Source organism: Aethalodelphis obliquidens, unplaced genomic scaffold (assembly GCF_003676395.1).
Source record: "Aethalodelphis obliquidens isolate GAN/ISIS:26980383/991018 unplaced genomic scaffold, ASM367639v1 scaffold1, whole genome shotgun sequence".
NCBI classification, from domain to species: domain Eukaryota; kingdom Metazoa; phylum Chordata; class Mammalia; order Artiodactyla; family Delphinidae; genus Aethalodelphis; species Aethalodelphis obliquidens.
The window spans coordinates 48,479,569-48,500,719 of NW_020837945.1; the positions used below are offsets into that span (position 1 = coordinate 48,479,569).

The window sequence follows — 21,151 nt, forward strand, 5'->3', positions numbered from 1 at the left end:
TTATTTATTCATTTTTGGCTGCATTGGGTCTTCGTTGCTGCACACAGGCTTTCTCCAGTTGCAGCGAGCAGGGGCTACTCTTTGTTGTGGTGCGTGTGCTTCTCACTGCAGTGGCTTCTCTTGTTGCAGAGCATGAGTTCTAGGCACACAGGCTTCATTAGTTGTGGCACATGAGCTCAGCAGTTGTGGCACATGGGCTCAGTAGTTGTGGCTCGCAGGCTCTAGAGTGCAGACTCAGTAGTTGTGGCGCACGGGCTTCATTGCTCCCCGGCATGTGGGATCTTCCCAGATCAGGGCTTGAACCCGTGTCCCCTGCATTGGCAGGCGGATTCTTAACCACTGTGCCACCAGGGAAGCCCCCAGGCTAGTTTCTTAGCCTCAGGATAGTCAGTCTCCTTGAGTCTGATCACTTTTGCATGTTAACCTCATTAATACCCATTTTATAAGGTTGTTATAAATTTTAAAATAAATGTACTTAAAAATACATCTCACTAGTAACTCTCATTCATTGCTGGTGGGAATGTAAACTGCTACAGCCACTTTGGAAGACAGTTAGCAGGTTCTTATCAATTAAACATACTCTTACCATAGGATCCAGCAATCTCACTCCTTAGTATTTATCCGTAGGAGTTGAAAACTTATATACAGCCAAAAACCTGCACACAGATACTTACAGCCACTTTATTCATCATTGCCCAAACTTGGAAGCAACCAAGCATTCAGTAGGTGAATGGATAAATAAACTGAGGCCCATCCAGACCACAGACTATTATACAACACTGCAAAGAAAAGAGCTAACAAGCCACATAAAGACCTGGAGGAACTTATTGGGTACGTGGGCCTCTCACTGTTGTGGCCTCTCCCGTCGCAGAGCACAGGCTCCAGACGCGCAGGCTCAGCACCCATGGCTCACAGGCCTAGTTGCTTCGCGGCATGTGGGATCCTCCCGGACCAGGGCACGAACCATGTCCCCTGCATTGGCAGGCGGACTCTCAACCACTGCACCACCAGGGAAGCCTGACCTGGAGGAACTTAAATACGTATTACTAAGTAAAAGAAGCCAATCTGAAAAAGCTACATACTGTATGATTCCAACTATATGTCATCCTGGAAAAGGCAGACTAAGGAGACAGTAACAAGATCAGTGGTTGCTGGGAGGAGGGGGGAAGGAAGGATGACTAGGCAGAGCGCAGAGGATTTTTAGTAGAGTGAAACTACACTGTATGATACTATAATGGCGGATACATGATATTATACATTTTCCAAACCCACAGAATGTACAGCACCAAGACTATATAGATGTTGACTATAGATATTTGTCAATATAGGTTCATACGTTGTAACAAATGTAACCATCTGGTGCAGGATGTTGATACTGAGGGAGATTATGCGTGTGTAGAGGCAGGAGATATATGGGAACTCTGTACTTTCCACTCAATTTTTCTGTGAATCTAAAACTGCTCTCAAAAATAAAGTCTATTTCTTCAAAAACTACATTACACAAAGGGGGCTTTAAGAAAATTCTAACTCAGGCTCTTTTCAAGGGTGAACATGGATTTACCAAAAAATACATTCAACAAAATAATTGTGTTGATGGCAAAAAGATGTTGGTAGTTGCTTCACCACTCTCATGGGATGAATGTGGAGAGAAAGGGGAAAAAGTCAACTTGTCCAACTATGTATTAAAATAAAAATATTCTAACATTAACCAAGTGTTTGTAATTATCAGAGAAGTCATTTAATAAAAAAATATTAGGCAGCATATAGAGAAGGGAGAGACAGAATAAAAAGTTGTATCCTGATTAAGCTCTTCATTTTGTCAAACAACCACAAACATCCTTTCAAATAAGCATGACAAGATCCACCCCATTTAGGCAGCTGCTTTCCAAACTGTGCAGCTGTGCTGTAACCTGGGTTACTGGAAATTCTCAAAACTGTGATATTATAGCCTATGAAAAGTAAATTAGAGTTGAGAAACTTCACTGATTTCCAACTCGAGGAAAAAGTACCTTGCATTTTCATATGGTGAGTATTTTTCAGAGACAAAATCTCTCCAGAATTCTTTCAAATTATTAAAAGATCTCAACTGTAAGTCTGCAAACCTTTCTGTTATTGTAAGAGGTCAAGGTCAGCACATCTTCAAGTACCTACATGGGTGTTAGAACAGCATGGACCTGTAGAGGAGACAAGTGAGCTTACGGAATTGTATACATCACACAGTCATTTCTTTCAAGTCCAAGTCCTTAGCCAAGAGCAGCTTTAATTTCTCCACAGCCATAAGCACATAACAAGATTATCCCCTGTTCAGACAGGTCACTCCAGCACAAGTCAGAAAACACGAGGAGACAGGAATACAAATATTCAAAGACCAGCTTCAAAAAGAGATAGGAAGAATTCCTAAACATTTTTGGATTTTAAAACAAATATCGTGGACTTCCCTGGTGGCACAGTTGTTAAGAATCCACCTGCCAATGCAGGGGACACGGGTTCGAGCCCTGGTCCGGGAAGATCCCACATGCTGCGGAGCAACTAAGCCCGTGTGCCAAACTACTGAGCCTGTGCTCTAGAGCCCGCGAGCCACAACTACTGAGCCCATGTGCCAAAACTACTGAAGCCAGCGCGCCTAGAAACTGTGCTCCACAACAAGAGAAGCCACTGCAATGAGAAGCCCGCACACCGCAACAAAGAGTAGCCCCTGCTTGCCACAACTAGAGAAGCCTATGCGCAGCAACAAAGACCCAACAGAGCCAAAAATAAATAAATAAAATTAATTAATTAAAAAAACAAATATCTTGGCTCTACTCTACTTTTGGAATGAATCAAGTCTTTCCTGTGCATCTACTGTGAATAAAGAACAATGACACTTCTACAAAACTTTTGGATAACTGCAGTAGTCTTTTCTAATTTCTTCCTTTCCCTTCTCAGGAACCAAATAGATATATGTCATCTTCTTAATAAATTTTTTTTAAAAAAAGCAAACACTAGGACGTGTTATAAAAGCTCATCTAAGAAAATGGAATAACTATCCTAGCATCACTGTTTATTTTCCATCTAGGACTAAAGATTTAGGTAATGGGATTATATGATATACTCAGGACCAGTAGATGGCTGGCTAAAGAAAAGTTGGTTGATGGGGACAATCACAAATTGATTAGTAATTTAAGCATTTTATCTAAAACATGAAAGTACACATTTATTTAACCAATCTTCAGATATAAGGAAAATTATCACAACATCACATTAAATTCCCAATTAGTCTCAGGGCAGGAAAGAACACAGGGTCCCTTGTCAAGCAGTTTAAGTGAAAATGTTTTCTAGATTAGTATGATCCTTCCTTCTGATCTCAATTCTCTCATTCACACCTAATTAGGCAGCAAGCACAGTGCCATGTTTTTATCAACATCCAAAGCATTCATCTTAGTTTTCCTAGAAATAATTCTCCTTCCAGTATTTGTTTCATTGATGTATACAGTGTCTAATAAGATTATATAATTATAATATAATAAACATAGATTGTATAAAATTTAAAAACTGGAATAAAAAGATTTTAGAACGAACAATTTCATCGGTGGTAGAAGTATACGGCTGTGATAGAAAGTAGCCTACAGGGATTCCCTGGTGGCGCAGTGGTTGAGAATCTGCCTGCTAATTCAGGGGACACGGGTTCAAGCCCTGGTCTGGGAAGATCCCACATGCCGCGGAGCAACTAGGCCCATGAGCCACAACTACTGAGCCTGCGCGTCTGGAGCCTGTGCTCCGCAACAAGAGAGGCCTCGATAGTGAGAGGCCTGAACACCGCGATGAAGAGTGGCCCCCGCTTGCCACAATTAGAGAAAGCCCTCGCACAGAAATGAAGACCCAACACAGCAAAAAAATAAATAAAAATAGAAAGTAGCCTACAGCTTATGTGAACAGGCTCAGTATGCTATCAGTATTGAAAACAGCCTTTAAGAGGGGAAAAAACTGCACCAATACAGAAAATTGGTGAATGAATGTCAACTGGAAGTGCTTCTATCAAATTAATTGGAAATCTGGATTATGACCAAGAGAAAACGGGCCTAATTTACACCTTTCCCAAACATTGTTCCAAATCCATCATTTGGGTGTTTCCAAAAGTCTTATTTTTCTCTGGGGGTGGGGGGGGCAGGTGGGTTGGTGGGGGTAAGAGGATACTGTGGACTGTCTACAAGTGCTCTAGGAATGTTTTTAAAGCTTATTTTTTTATTTGGCAACTTTAAAAATTATGTGAATATATCCTGCATCATCCAAAAAGCCACCTCAAAGATGAATCCTGCCTCCCCAAGAATAATGATTATGGGAGCACCAAGGACCACCTAAAGTCACAGAACTTAACTTTGTATGTGGGAATAAGCATGGCTAACTGCTATCGTTTGGTAAGACCTAATGTCAAGCTAACTATTCTGCACTGTTTTTGTATTGAATTATTTTTATCAGTTATAAAGACAATTTCCTTTTACCAAGAGAATCTATAGTTGAAAAGCATGTCTTTCACAGAAACAGACTTCAGTTTAAGGTACTAACATTGAAGCCAATTTGATATAAGAACACCATGGTATGGTGAAGAAATGTACTAATTTAATTGTCACAAATTATGAGAAATAACATAAACATGGACTTAAGATCTAAATGTACTCACATCCATCAAGGGAGAAATAGAAGTTTTCAACAGTTTAAAATTTCTAGCTAGGGATTAAGAAAAGGAATAGGGAAACCTGAGTTACAGTCATGTCATTTTTAAATGGGGTGTACAAATCACTTCCAGTATTTACAGATAGGCCTCAGTCTGAGAGCAGGCTCAGTGTGTGAACTATTACCATTTTCAACATCTGCAAAAATCAAGAACTTCAGATATTTTTCTTCTCCAGTAATTTGATTAGATGCCATTGTAATATAGAATTCAATAACAACACAATGCTAATCTTGTCTTGAATAAACATGGAAGCTTTAGAGTTAAAATGATATATTATTGACAGTGACATCTAGGATTGTTCCTTGGTAGAGTTTTGATGAAGGGTGAACTGATTATAATGAACTATTTTAAAAGCTTTGAAATTATTAACGCTATTCTGTACAACATACTTATATAAGCAGGCATCCTCTGCATCTGTAGAGCTGAAGCTCAAACACACAAAGTAAATATATTACACCTAACAAAAGGTAATTTAGTTTCAACAAAATATGCATATTAAAACAGGTCATTGACTTATATTTGATTTTATAATATTATTTGCTTACTTGCAAATTTGTTTCACATTTGTGTAAAGAGTCACAGATACAAGGACTTGATAAATATGGACAAATATAAAATAGCTAAGTAACAGTAAAACACAGATAGTTTAAGTCCAGTGGGAGACCCTCCAGGTAGCTCCCATATCCTTTGGGGGTCCCACCTGTCATTGCACACATCTCAGCCTGCTGGCACCACAAGGTGTTTAAGGCTCACCTGTGCCCTCCTTTCCCAGGACTGTAATCAGGCATTTCTCAAAAGCAGGGATTCAGAAGACAAGATCTGGGCACAAGTAAAATTGTTACTATGATGCTATTGCTTCTATGCCCTTCTACTGGACAGAATTAGGAAATACATTTTTTAAACATTATAAATTCATATTGATTAGTTCATACTTATATCCCCAATTCAACTTCATTAAAGTACAAGATTCTTCCTCACCTTCCCAATTCTACATTTGTCTCTCCTTTTTCTTACAGCAAGAACCCTTGTTCCCAACATCAATATTTTTACTCACTCTCTCAACGTGATACGCATACAAGTTTCAGAATTAACTCTTCAGTACTATAATAAACCTCAATACTTATACATAAAGTTCAAGATTTCTGTTCTGTCCCACTCTCGCTTCTTCCCAAACACCACAGTCCTAGAGCTATTAGATGGAGCAGAGTAAGACAAGCACCTCTATGAGATGGGGGAGCCATCGTGGCTCAGTGTAAGGAGTAGAAGCCCAGGGTCCCTGAGACCTATTTATGTGATCTGGCAGGTCAAGACTATCTTTAGAATAACACTGAGATATTATTTGCTTTTGCACTTTTATTGTCTGACAAGAATACTATGGAGTTCTTCAAAAGCTACAGTACTTCAGAGACAGAGAAAGAGAAATATCGTAAGATATCGCTTATATGTGGAATCTAAAAAGAAATGAAAAAAATTAATAAAAAATTTTAAAAAATAAAAAGAAATGATACAAATGAACATATTTACAAAACAGAAACGGACTCACAGACTTAGAGAATGAACTTATGGTTACCGGCGGGGGGGAAGGGTGGAGGGAAGGGTTAGTTAGGGAGTTTGGAATTGACATTTACACACTGCTATATTTAAAAAGGATAACCAACAATGACCTACTGTATAGCAAAGGGAACTCTGCTCAATGTTATGTGGCAGCCTGGATGGGAGGGGAGTCAGGGGAGAATGGATACATGTATATGTATGGCTGAGTGGATTTGCTGTGCACCTGAAACTATCACAACATTGTTAATCAGCTATACTCTAATATAAAATAAAAAGTTAAACAAAAAAAAAATAAAATAGAAATATGAGTCAAAAATTAAAAGTAAAAATAAATAAATATCCATGGGAAAAAAAAAGCTACAGGACTTCATAACTGTATGAAGGCTAGATTTTCTTCATATATATATATTTCTTCATATATATGTAGTCATATGTATTTCTTCAATCAAATTAACATAATGCAGTAGTTTGAATGCAGAAGCAGATGTGGAATCTAGCTGCCTTCTAGTAAGCCAGACATTAGCGATCTGTAGAAGTGTAAAACAGTGCTATTGTACTTCTCACTAAATCAGTTTTGTTTTGGAAATTAATTATTTTTCATAAAATTTTTATTTATGTTAACATGCAATGGGTTTACTATTATTATTTTTAATGAAAAAAATTATTTAAAATATTTTTATTAATATATGTTTTAAATTTGTTTTATTTTCTAATTGGTAAATATTAACTCAATAAATTAAAAACAAATTAAATTATAAATAATTCACATAAATTACAGCTCTTTGGAGTCCCCCATAATTTTTAAGAGAGTAAAGGAGTCCTGAGGCAAAAAAAAAAAAAAAAAAAACACAAAAACTGAGAACCAGTGCCCTAACACAACACTGATAAGAAAAAAAAACAAGGAGTCAGAACTCCAAAAGACAGGATAGGAACTTACATAATAACCAAATGTAGTGAATGTGTCTTGCTTGAATCCTAATTCTAAAAAGTAAAAAAGACATTTCTGAGATACAAGGAAAATTGAACTATGTACTATTTTTTTTTTTTTTTTTTTTTTTTGCAGTACACGGGCCTCTCACTGTTGGCGGCCTCTCTCGTTACGAAGCACAGGCTCCGAACGCGCAGGCCCAGCGGCCATGGCTCACGGGCCCAACCACTCAGCGGCATGTGGGATCTTCCCGGACCGGGTCACGAACCCGTGTCACCTGCATCGGCAGGCGGACTCTCAACCACTGCGCCACCAGGGAAGCCCTGAACTATGTACTATTAGATGACATTAAGAAATTTAAATTTGGTTTGGTTTGAAAATGGCATAGTGATTATGAAGAAAAAAAAACAGGTGAAATGAAATGATGACTAAAATTTGCTTTAAAATACTCCAGAAGAAAAAATGTAGCAGGGAGTAGAAGCAACAAAATTGGGAACTGTTGATAATTCAGGGTGATGGATATTTAAGTTAATGATAATACTCTCTACATTTGTATTATGGAAATTTTCCAAAATAAACTTTACAAAAAAGAGAAACAAAAACTTAGAAAATACTGATTTGAAGATTTCCAGGGGTACATATCATACAGAGATTGAAACTAATTTTTAATCGATAAAGTTCAGTTTCTAAGTACAGTTAATGAGAATTTCAGTAGATGTTCACGTACTCCTTCTTCTACTTCAAAAATTTTCCCAGATTATTCTGCAGATATCTCTGACTCTATGGGAAATCCCAGGAAACTCTGAAGTTGCAAAATAAATTTAGTTATTGGAATGTGAAATACCTAAACTAATTAGGGGATTCTAGTAAGAAAAACAACTTAGAGTAAAACTGGAAGTAAGTTTTTTTTATTCTTAACCAAGTAAGATCAGTTAACATTTTCTAGCAAGAAAGGGAAGCTTGCTCAAGTATTAAAGTCTTCTGGCAACAGGTTAATTAATCAATGTAATTACACAACTGTCTTGGCCAAAGCAGAATTTTGTGAGGTAAAGTATGTATATAATAGTGTTCCCACACTTTAATCTAGTTAGAGAGCTAAGAGACAGGAAGACTTAACTATACAAAACAATAAAGTGTCCAGTGTGCAACAGAAAGGATAAAAATTTCCCATATGTTTGAGTAGGGGCTATTCTGTCCTCAGCACTAACCTTACTCCATCCCTTGGTCTTAAAGCAAGACAGGTGATGAAAACTACTCACTCCACATAGACTCTTGGTAAAAATGGTCATTCAGAGAAGACATTTAAATAAAGAAATAAAGAAATTTAGAAAATAAAGCTATGCATAAAATAATAAAGGAGGCACATGCCAGTTATCCTATACTTTAATCAGGAATGTAAATGGAAAACTAAGGACTACCAGGTATATATATGAGGAGAACCAACTTTATAAAACAGAAAGACCTCCCCACCTCCCCAAAAAAAAAAAAAGAGAAAAAAAAAAAACAATTTTAAGACCTTGGTAGAAACAAATAATTCAAGGTATAGAAGAAAAAAATTTAAAAGACAAAAGAAAATTTATAATTTACTCAGAAATTACATCCATAACACTAAAATAGAAAGCAATGAAAAAGGAAGAGAACAAGAAAGTGCTTTTAGAAATTTTTTTAAATAGCCAAAATAAATATTTGGTATAATGACTGGAAAACAAAATTTTGGTAATCTCCCAGAATAAGAAGACCAAAACATGGACTCTATGAAAGACAGGAGACACGCAGAACAAATCCAGCAGATTCAATTAATGGGAACTTCAAAGTGTAAAAAGAAAATGATGAGAAAAAAAGTTATCACAGGGGATAATTTCAGGGTTTAGGGACAAATCTTCAGATTGAAAGTATCCACCAAGTATACATTAAAATTACTTCTTAGTAATATTTTTTAAATGTACCTAGATGCACCACTCTGAAATTTTAGGTCAAGGATAAAGAGTAAATCCTAAACAAAAACAAAAGGATAAGAATTAGACTGGTACAAGACTTCTCATCAGCCACATTATATACTAGAACACCATAATAAATTAAGCACATTACTGGCTCAAAATAATAATCTCACCATATCAAACCCTTTGCCTTGTAAATTTGTAGTCTTCTCTCATCTGACTCTTAGCTTAACTACATGACTTGCTTTGACCAATGAGTTATTAGCAAAAGAGATTTGAAAAGGAGCTTGTATGTGTTCAGCTTTTTTCTTGGATCCCTGCTACTGTCATGAGAACGTATTCAGGCTAACATGGAGGGAGAATAAGAGAATGATATGGAAAATAGCTGAGTCACTCCAGATGAAGTCATCCTAGACCAGCCTACAGCTAGCCAATTCCCAAATATGTGATTCCATTTAAAATCAGCAGTCACAGAGCTACTCTTAACAGACCACACTCATAAGTATCCCAACTGAGACTAAAAGAATTGCCCAGATAACTCACAGAATTGGGAGCAATGATAAATGTTTGGACTTATTTAAGGTACTTTGTTATTCATCATTGTTGTGGCAATAAATAACAGACAGAAACACAAAGGATCAATGCCCTCAAATTTTTTGAGGAAAAGTTTTAAAGCTAAAATTCAATACCTAGCCAAACTATCAATCAAGAGTGAAGGCAAGAAGAAGACATTTCAAAAATGCAAGAATACATACCTATTTCTTCTCACATATCACTTTCTTAAGAAATTACTTACAAAAGTTTTCCAGGAAAATGAAGGTCAAAGCAAGACAGAACAAGGCACTGTATCTAGAAAACAGTGAATCCAATCCAAAATGTTTAGGATAAAAGCCATGCTGTAGGCCCAGGGAGAATATCAAAAGACTGGATAAGGAGGACACAGGCTCCAATCTTTAAGAGGGGTGAGGGGCAGGGACTCAATAAAACAGTAAATACGACTGACAGATTAGAAAATGGTGAGAATGTAACATAGAAATAACAGTGCAGGGGTGACATCAGTGAAAATGGAAGAGTAAAGACATCTGAAAAACCTCTCCTTCATAAAAGCAATGAGAACACTGGTAAAATTTGCCAAAATCAACTTTTTTAGAACTCTGGAAATTAACCAAAGGCTTGTAGCAATCCATGGAGCATTTGTTCAAAACAAGTGACTGAATTTCAGGAAATATAGTGAGTTCTGTGTCATTTTAACTTGCCCTATTCTCATTCCCCACTCTCCAGCTCTGTAGTATCCTTGGAAAGCAACAACCCATGATCATGGTGAAAACCAGAAGCTTGGCAGCCACTCTATGGGGCTTCTCTTCCCCAGAGCACTGCCATTATTTGACCTGTCTGGTCATCCCCTGGAAGACCCCGTTCACAAAGATATCTTTATTTGATCTTCTTCAAATCTCATCCAAAGACAACCCACAGAATGGGAGAAAATATTTGCAAATGAAGCAACTGACAAAGGATTAATCTCCAAAATATACAAGCAGCTCATGCAGCTCAATATCAAAAAAAAAACAAACAATCCAATCCAAAAATGGGCAGAAGACCTAAACAGACATTTCTCCAAAGAAGATATGCAGATTGCCAACAAACACATGAAAGGATGCTCTACATCACCAACCATTAGAGAAATGCAAATCAAAACTACAGTGAGGTATCACCTCACACTAGTGAGAATGGCCATCATCAAAAAATCTACAAACAATAAATGGTGGAGAGGGTGTGGAGAAAAGGGAACCCTCCTACACTGTTGGTGGGAATGTAAATTGATACAGCCACTATGGAGAACAGTATGGAGGGTCCTTAAAAAACTAAAAATAGAACTACCATAGGACCCAGCAATCCCACTACTGGGCATATACCCTGAGAAAACCATAACTCAAAAAGAGTCATGTACCACAATGTTCATTGCAGCACTATTTACAATAGCCAGGACAGGGAAGCAACCTAAGTGTCCATCAACAGATGAATGGATAAAGATGTGGCACATATATACAATGGAATATTACTCAGCCATGAAAAGAAACGAAATTGAGTTATTTGTAGTGAGATGGATGGACCAAGAGTCTGTCATACAGAGTGAAGTAAGTCAGAAAGAGAAAAACAAATACCGTATGCTAACACATATATATGGAATCTAAAAAAAAAAAAGGTTCTGATGAACCTAGGGGCAGAGCAGGAATAAAGACACAGATGTAGAGAGTGGACTTAAGAACACGGGGAGTGGGAAGTGTAAGCTGGGACAAAGTGAGAGAGTGGCATTGACATATATACACTACCAAATGTAAAATAGGTAGCTAGTGGGAAGCAGCCGCATAGCACGGGGAGATCAGCTCAGTGCTTTGTGACTACCTAGAGGGGTGGGATAGGGAGGGTGGGAGGGAGATGCAAGAGGGAGGGGATATGGAGATATATGTATATGTATAGCTGATTCACTTTGTTATACAGCAGCAACTAACACAACGATGTAAAGCAATTATACTCCAATAAAGATGTTAAAATAATAATAATAATAAGTCATCCAGTGTGACAATTAGATCCTCACATGCAAAAGAATGAAGTTGGGCATCTACTTCACACAATATACAAAAATTAACTCAAAATGAATCAAAGACCTAAGAGATAAAACTGTAAAATTACTGGATGAAAACAGATATAATTTCTGTGACCTTGGATTAGATAATGGTTCCATAGATATGACACCAAAGGCACAAGCAAAGAAAAATAGATAAGTTGGACTTCATTAAAATTAGAAACTTTTGTACTTCAGAAGACACTATCAAGAAGGTGAGAAGACAATCCATAGAATAGGAAATCATACATCCAGTAAGAGTATAATATTCAGAATATATATATTTTAAAACTCTTAGCAACTTATCAATAAGACAACCCATTAAAAAAGGCACAAAGAATCTGAGTAGACAAGTCTCCAAAGAAGATATACAAATTTCCAAGAAGTGCATAAAAAGATGTTCAATGTCATTAGTCATTAGCAAAATGCCAGTCAAAACCATGATGAGATACCACTTCACACCAACTAGGATGGCTATAGTCAAAAAGAGAAACAATAACAAGTGTTGGTGAGACTGTGGAGAAATTGGAACCGTCATACATTGCTGGTGAGGATGTAAAATGATGCAGCTTCTTTGGAAGCAGTTACAGTTACTCAAAGGTTAAACACAGAGTTATCATATGAGTCAACAATTCCAGTCCCAAGAGAAATTAAAACCTATGTTCACACCAAAACTTATAAAAATATTCATAGCAACAATGTTCATAATAGCCAAAAAGTGGAAACAATCCAAATTTCCATCAACTGATGAATAGGTAAATATAGTATATTCATAGAATGGAATATTATTTAGCCACAAAAAGGAATGAAATACTTATTCATGCTACAATATGGATGAACATGACAAAACATGGATGAAAACATTATGCTAAGAATCCAGACACAAAAGATTACATATAGTATGATTCTATCTATATGAAATGTCCAAAATAGACAAATCCAAAGACAGAAAGTAAATTAATCGTTGCCAGCATCTGGGGTAGAGAGGAATGTGGAATGACTGCTAAACAAGTTGCTTTGGGGGAATGATGAAATTATTCCGAAATTAGATAGTGGTGATGGTTGCACAACTTTGTGAATGTACTAAAAGTTACTGAACTGCATAGTTTAAAAGGTTAAGTTTTATGATGTGTGAATTAAACCTTAATTTTAAAAAATAATGCAGGATAAGAATCCCAAAGCTCCATCTCTTCAAAAAGTCACTTTCTAAATATGCAGCAAACTGAAATGGGAAATAATGTTAAGCAATTGCTACAGTATAAGAAAACAGAATTCAAGACTTCTGGTTTCTGGTACAACATAGGACTTTAGAAGTCACCACTCCATCCTAACAACAAAGAAAACGCGGACCACTCCATCCTAACAACAAAGAAAAAGCGGAACAAATTGAAGTATTCACAACTTTTCTTAGATGCAAAAGAGAAGTAAAGTCATGGGACAAACTGCTGCCCCCAAAATTGGAGAGTCTGGTAAGTGAATTCAAACAATCGCAACTTACAAGGTAGAAACTCACAAGCTGAAATCTCTACAGGAACCAGTGCTATGGTAGAAAAATCAGAACTATAATTGATGAATTTTTGGAAGCTCAGAGTGAACAAATCTGACAGTAAAAAAACTTCAGGAAGACCTAGTTGTAGGAGAGCCTCATTCTTTTATGGCTTTTATCTCTAAGATATCATACAGGTTCTTACAGTAAATATCAGAGAAAAATCCCCTAATGCTTCCAGCAAGGAACAGGGAAAGGAACTAATTTGAATACGCTGGAACACACTGTTCTTCTTAAACAAGGTCTGTGCTCCGGAGAAATTATTTGACCACAGCCTAATCTGCTAGAGTTTTATCAGAGTCCAGCTGACCTGGAGGAATGGAAATGCACAGCTCCAGCCCTTTCTAGCCTTCCATGTGGGAAAAGGGAAATAGCCATCTCCAGACCACTCAAGCCATACTGTTTCACCTAAGGTGGGGGAAAAGAAGATAGAAGCATTTGTGAAGTTCACAGTCCAGAGGGACAGACTGACTAAAAGACTGAGACGCAATCATAGGTCTCTAGAACACTTCCCCTTTCCCCATACATTATGCCCATGTTACTAAAGGCCTATTTACATAAATTCCTTTCATCTAGTACATCTATGTTTGGCTATTTTTAAAAATTATAAGACATACTAAAATTAAAAAAAAAAAGTTGGAAGGGACAGAGCAAGCATTAGAAACAGACATGGCAGGGATGTTGGAATTATCAGACCAGAAACTTAAAACAACTATGATTACTATGTTAAAGGCTTGTGATGAGAAACTGGCTATTTTGAGTTGCTGTGTAGGTACTTTACAGTATAACAACCACGCTCACACCCAGAGTCTGGACATTTAGATAAGAATCTGAACTTAGGATTCCTGCCACAAGTTCCTACTTTGCTTTTCCCAGGGCACCTTTTAAAATAACTACTTAGAGTTGAGCCCACAAAAAGTTAGTGACCTCAGCCCCAACCCCCTTATAAATAATAGGTGCTGTCTTCTATCTCTTTCTTGCCTGTAACCTGGGATGGAGGACCACCCTTCTCCCAGCTCACTGCACAGACTGCTTCCCTTGTTTCTGGGATTTGTAAGTAATAAATCTTGTGACTTTACTTCCTCTATGTGAGTGTTTTAAACTGCATCTTCAATCAAAATGTCCCCATGGTTTTCATTTCCCCAGAGTGGGAGCCCAGATGATGAGGGAGCTACCTGTCATGTGGATGGCTTGTGCCTTCTCATTCAGCAGGTCATAATCTGTATATTCTTAATTTAATACACCAGCTACAGGCCCACCAATACAAGGCTTTAATGAATAAAGTAGACAGCATGCAAGAACAGATGGGCAATGTAAGCAGAGAGATAAAAATTCTAAGAAAAAAACAAAAGGAAATGCTAGAGATAAAAAACACTGTAACTGAAATGAAGAATGCCTTTGACGGGTTCATTAGTGTACTGAACATGGCTGAGGAAAGAATCTCTGAGTCTGAGGATATCTCAATAGAAACTTCCAAAATGAAAAAGAAAGACTGAAAAAAAAACCCCCACAATACTCAAGGACTACGGGACAACTACAAAAAGTATAACACATGTATAACGGGAATATCAGAAGGAGAAGAGAGAAAGGAATAGAAGAAATATTTGAAACAGAAATAAGTGAGAATTTCCCCAAATTAATGTCAGACATCAAATCACAGATACAGGAAGATCAGAGAACTCCAAGCAGGATAAATGCCAAAAAACTATACCCAGGCATATCATATTCAAATGGTAGAAAATCAAAGATAACTAAAAAGTCCCGAAAGAAGCCAGAGGAAAATACACCTTACCTGTAGCAGAAAAAAGATAAGAATTACATCTGACTTCTCAGAATCCATGCTGGCAAGAAAAGAGCAGAGTGAAATATTTAAAATGTTGAGAGAAAAGAATCAAAAACCAGAATTCTGTACTCTGTGAAATTATCCTTCAAAAATGAAGGAAAATAAAGACTTTCTAACACAAACAAAATTGAGGGAATTTGTTGCCTCCTTACAAGAAATGTTTAACAAAAAATTCTTCAGAGAGAAGAAAAATTATACATCAGTAATTCAGATCAACATAAAGAAAGGAAGAGCAACAGAGAAGGAATAAGTAATATAAAAACTCTTACTTTTCTTATTCATAATTGATTGAACAGATAATAGTTTTCTCAAAATAACAATAACAACAATATTGTATGTATGTTTATGTATGCTTATAGACAAGTGAAATGAAAGACAGCAATGATACAAAGGATGGAATGAAGGAATTGGCATTATTTACTTATTATAAAATACACTATCCATGAAATTATAGTGTTATTTGAGAGGACCTGGATTAGTTGTATATTTCAAACTCTATGGCAACCACTTAAAATAGGAAAAAAATGTATAACACATGTTAAGAAAGGAGAAAAATTGGAATCATATAAAAGGCTCAATTAAAAAAATAAGCAGAAAAAGAGTAGAAGACAAAAATAGGAAGGGCAACAACTCAAAGCAGTAACTAATATGGTAAATATTAATCCAAATATACCAATTATCACTTTATACATCAATGGTCTAAATAAACCAATTAAAAGACAAAGATTGTCAGAGGGTATCAAAGAACAAGACCCACTCTATGTTGTCTACAAGAAACCCACTTTAAACATAAAGAACATATTGGTTAAAAGTAAATGGATGGGGCTTCCCTGGTGGCGCAGTGGTTGAGAGTCCGCCTGCCGATGCAGAGGACGCGGGTTCGTGCCCCGGTCCGGGAAGACCCCACGTGCCGCAGAGCAGCTGGGCCCATGAGCCGTGGCTGCTGAGCCTGCGCGTCCGGAGCCTGTGCTCCGCAACGGGAGCGGCCGCAACAGTGAGAGGCCCATGCACCGCAAAAAAAAAAAAAAAAAAAAGAAAAAGTAAATGGATGGAGAAAGATATACCAAGCCAACACGAATCAAAAGAAAGCAAGTAGAAGTAGCTATATTAATTTCAGACAAAGCAGACTTCAAAGCAAGGAAATTTATCAGGAAAAAGGAGGGGCATTACATAATGATAAAGGGGCCAATTCTCCAAGTTCTCCAATTCTCCATAATCCTTAACATGTACTAACCTAACAAAAGAGGGGCAAACTACATGAGGCAAAAAATGATAGAACTGTAAGGAGAAATAGATGAATCCACTATTCTACTTGGAGATTTTGACACCCCTCCCTCAGGAATGGATAGATCCAGCAGGCAGAAAATCAGTAAGTGAACTCAAAATCCCAACAATCATCTGGATATAATCAACATCAATAGACTACTTCATCCAAAAGGAGCAAAATACACATTCTTCTCAAGTTCACATTGAAATTCAACAAAATAGAAAGATAGCCATAAAACATATCATAACAAATTTAGAAGACTAGAAATCACACAATGTCTGCTCTCAGACAGCAATGGATTTAACTAGAAATCAATAACAGAAATATAAATGGAATCCCAAAAAAACATGGAGATTAAACAACACACTTCTAAGTAACATATGGGTCAAAAGAGACATCTCAAAATTTTTTTAAAATATTTTGAACTAAATGAAAGTGAAACACAACTTATCAACATTTCTAGGATGCAGACAAAGCAGTGCTTAGAGGAAAATTTAAAGCAGTGAATGCATATATTTAACAAATTCAATGTCAATTCATGATAAAAACTCTTAGTAAACTAGGAATAGAGGGGAACTTCCTCAACTTGATAAAGTAGCCACAAAAAACTTACAGCTAACATCATACTCAATGATGAGAAACTCAAAGCTTTCCTATTATGTACAGGAATAAGGCAAGGATGTCCCTTCTTACCACTCTTTTTCAAAGTTATACTGGAAGTCCTAACTAATGTAATAAGAAAAGGAAATAAAAGGTATACAGATTGGAAAGGAAGAAATAAAGCTGTCTTTGTTGGCAGATGACATAATTATGTAGAAAATCCAAAAGAATTGACAAAAATCTCCTAGAACTGATAAGCAACTAAGGCAAGGTTGCAGGATACAAGGTTAATACACAAAAGTCAATCACTTTCTGTATACCCACAATGAATAAATGGAATTTGAAATTAAAAATACAATACCATTTACATTAGCACCCCCCAAAACTGAAATGTTTAGGTATAAATCTAACAAAATATTACAATACCTTATAAGGGAAACCACAAAACTCTAATGAACAAAATCAAGGAACTAAATAAATGAAGAGATTTTCCATGTTCATGGATAGGAAGACAATGTTAGTAAGATGTCAGTTCTTCCTAACTTGATCTATAGATTCAATGTAATCCCAATCAAAATCCCAACAAGTTATATTGTGGGATATTGACAAACTGATTCTAAAGTTTATATGGAGAAGTAAAAGACCCAGAATAGCCAAAAAAATATTTAAGAACAAAATTGGGCTACTGATATTATCCAACTTCAAGATTAATTATAAAGTTACAGTAAGTATGCCTGTGTGGTATTGGCCAAGAATAGGCAAATAGATCAATGGAACAGAGTCCAGAAATAGAACCACCTAAATATAGCTAACTGACCTTTGACAAAGGAGTAAAGGCAATACAATGGAGAAAGAATGTCTTTTCAACAAATTGTACTGGAACAACTGGACATTCACATGCAAAAACATCAATCTAGACACAGACCTGATACACTTCTCAAAAATTGTCTCAAATTGGATTAGAGACCTAAAATAAAATGTAAAACTATAAAACTCCTAGAAGATAAAATAGGAGAAAACCTAGATGACTTTGGGTATGGCGATGACATTTTAAAGACAACACCAAAGTTACGACACATGAAAGAAAGAACTGATAAGCTAGATTTTATTAAAATTAACTTTTTCTGCTCTGCAAATGACACTATCAAAATAGTAAAAAGACAGGGCCAGAATGGGAGGAAATATTTGCAAAAGACATGTCTGATAAACAAAGAACTCTTAAAACTCAACAATAAACAGAAAACCCAATTTAAAAATGGGCCAAAGACCTTAACAGACACCTGATCAAAGAAGATGTACAAATGGCAATAAACACGAGAAGATGGCCATATCATATGTCATCAGGGAAATGCAAATTAAAACAAGATACCACTACACACCTAACAGAATGGCCCAAATTCCCAACTGACACTATTTTTATGTCACCAGATGCTGGGAGGATGTAGAGCAACGGGAACTTCATTCATTGCTGGTGGGAATGCAGAATGGTACAGCCACTTTGGAAGACAGTTTGGTGCTTTCTTACAAAACTAACATATTCCTACCACGTGATTCAGCAATTTTGCCCCTTGGTATTTACCCAAATGATTTGAAAACTTATATCCACACAGAAACCTGCACACAAATGTTTACAGCTGCTTTATTCCTAATTGCCAAAACTTGGAAGCAACCAGGATGTGTTTCAGTAGGTGGATGGATAAATAAACTGTCAGACAATGGATTATTATTCAGCACTAAAAAGAAATGAGCTATCAAGCCATGTAAAGATGTGGAGGAAACTTAAATGCATATTACTAAATGAAAGAAGCCAATCTGAAAAGGCTACATACTGTATGATTCCAACTGTAGGACATTCCGGAAAAGGCAAGACTATGGAGACAGTAAAGCGATCAGTGGTTGCCAGGGATTAGGGAGGAGGGTGAGATGAATAGGAAGAGCACAGAGGATTTTTATGGCAGTGAAACTACTCTGTATACCATAATGGTGTATACATGTCATTATACATTTGGTCAAATCCATGGAATGTACAACACCAAGAATGAACCCTAATGTAAACTATGGTCTTTGGCTGATAATGATGTGTCAATGTAGGTTCATCAATCATAACAAATGTACCACTCTGATGGAGGATGTTGATAACAGGGGAGGCTATACATGTGTGGAGGCAGAAAATACACGGGAAATCTTTGTACCTTCCTCTCAATTTTTCTGTGACTCTAAAACTGGTCTAAAAAACTAAAGCCCTTAAAATACAAATACACATATATATACTATTATACATAATTATATTAAATTATATAAATAAACCATATAATAGTATGTATAAAAAACACTATAATATATACTATTATTTTTATTTCCTCATAATCATTTCTTCTTAACAAACAAACAAAAAACCAGAAAATTCAATAGGCCCAGAAACAAAGCACATGTTCCTTCAGGGCCTGGGGATCACAACATTGCATCTATAGGGAAGGAAATGTAATGGGGATCCAGCTGTGGAGATAGATAGATATAAAATAATGCTATAATAATGTAGCCAGTATTTATTGGGTTTGAGCCTTTAGAGATAGCCAAACAGAAAACTTAGAAGTGGTTGCAGATAGAAGGTAACTGTGGGCTACAATAAAGATAGAGGAAAGGGTAAGGGCACTGATATTCTCATTTTACAAGAGAAGATCAAGAAATAATACCAAAAGTTGAAGGACAAGAAATAGATGCTTATATAGATTAAAATTTCAAAAGTAAAAAAATAAAAGAATTACAAATATAAATACTGAAACATCAGAAGAAGAGGAGGGGTAACGAAGCCAAAGACATATTATGTTTTAGGTTGGGAAGTCAATAGCATGAAGTTGGTAGATCAATAAATAAATACAGCTATAAGCACATTATCTATAGTTTTTTTTTTTTTCTTAAGTGGCCACTTGGAGAATAAAACACAGTTAAAGTATATTTCCTCTGAGAGCAGAAGTGCAGGTGGGGAAGGAATAAACAGAAAACTACTGCTTTCAGAAGTTGTTCTCTACTGCTCTGATGCCATGTACTTGAAGTAGTTTAGTTAAAAAGAGTTAATGGGGGCTTCCCTGATGGCGCAGTGGTTGAGAGTCCGCCTGCCGATGCAGGGGACACGGGTTTGTGCCCCGGTCCGGGAAGATCCCACATGCCGCGGAGCGGCTGGGCCCGTGAGCCATGGCCGCGGAGCCTGCGGGTCCGGAGCCTGTGCTCCGCAACGGGAGAGGCCACAGCAGTGAGAGGCCCGCGTACCGCAAAAAAAAAAAAAAAAAAAAAAAAAAGGAGTTATTGGGAGCTTTACAACTCACTGGATCAGTGGTGAAGGACAAAGGAATGAAGGCTGACCTTGTTTGAGCCCAAGTGATTGGGAAAGGGAAGTCAAAGACACAGAAAACCAAGATATGAAATTGGTAACTGATTTGAGAGAAGAAGATAAGGACACTGGGAGATGCAGTAAGAATACAACAAGTGGTTAAATAAGTGTCTGGAAAAAATCTGGAGTAAAATATGAATTTGAGAGACATTTACATATATGTTAGAGTTAAACTGATAACAACAAAAGTTTGAAGAGGAAAACAAAAGAGAAAAAAAATTTAGAAGCATCTCAGTTAAACTTAGAGCACCCTGGTGAAAGTGCAGGAGGAAGAAGAAAGAGAAATGCCATAGTGTTAATGGGGTCCAAGGAATGAGAAAGATCACCAAAATGTGTCCACAATTATAAACACTGACTCCATCAATGATAATCAAAAGAGCAGAAAATACAAAGATGCCTCTGGTATTCACAGACAATACTTAAAATAGGCTCATGGAAGTTGAAAGCTGATCCATGGCTTTCCTCACTATTTATAATTGGCTATCTCACAACACAGTTGAAAAAAACTGCTATTTATGATTTTAACTGCATAACACATTAAACAAAAGAAAACAAAAGCATTGTGCCAAATCTATTCTAAATCATACTCATCTGTTGTGATTGGCTCCAAAAGCATACCATTTGGGAGAACAAATACATGCAATCACAAAAAGCTTAAAGCCAATTTTTTTTTTTTTTTTTTTGCGGTAGGCGGGCCACTCACTGTTGTGGCCTCTCCCGTTTGCGGAGCACAGGCTCCGGACGCGCAGGCTCC

At 36.8% G+C, this 21,151-nt stretch overlaps 1 long non-coding RNA gene across 1 annotated transcript; it reads right to left on the reverse strand.

The window, feature by feature from the left end:
* Positions 1-2,852: 2,852 nt before the first annotated feature.
* Positions 2,853-18,536, reverse strand: LOC113619028 (uncharacterized). The gene is made up of 3 exons (XR_003432258.1): positions 18,435-18,536; positions 5,424-5,427; positions 2,853-2,863 (listed from the first exon to the last, which is right to left on the reverse strand). It is a non-coding gene; the product is annotated as an uncharacterized LOC113619028 (long non-coding RNA).
* Positions 18,537-21,151: the final 2,615 nt, after the last annotated feature.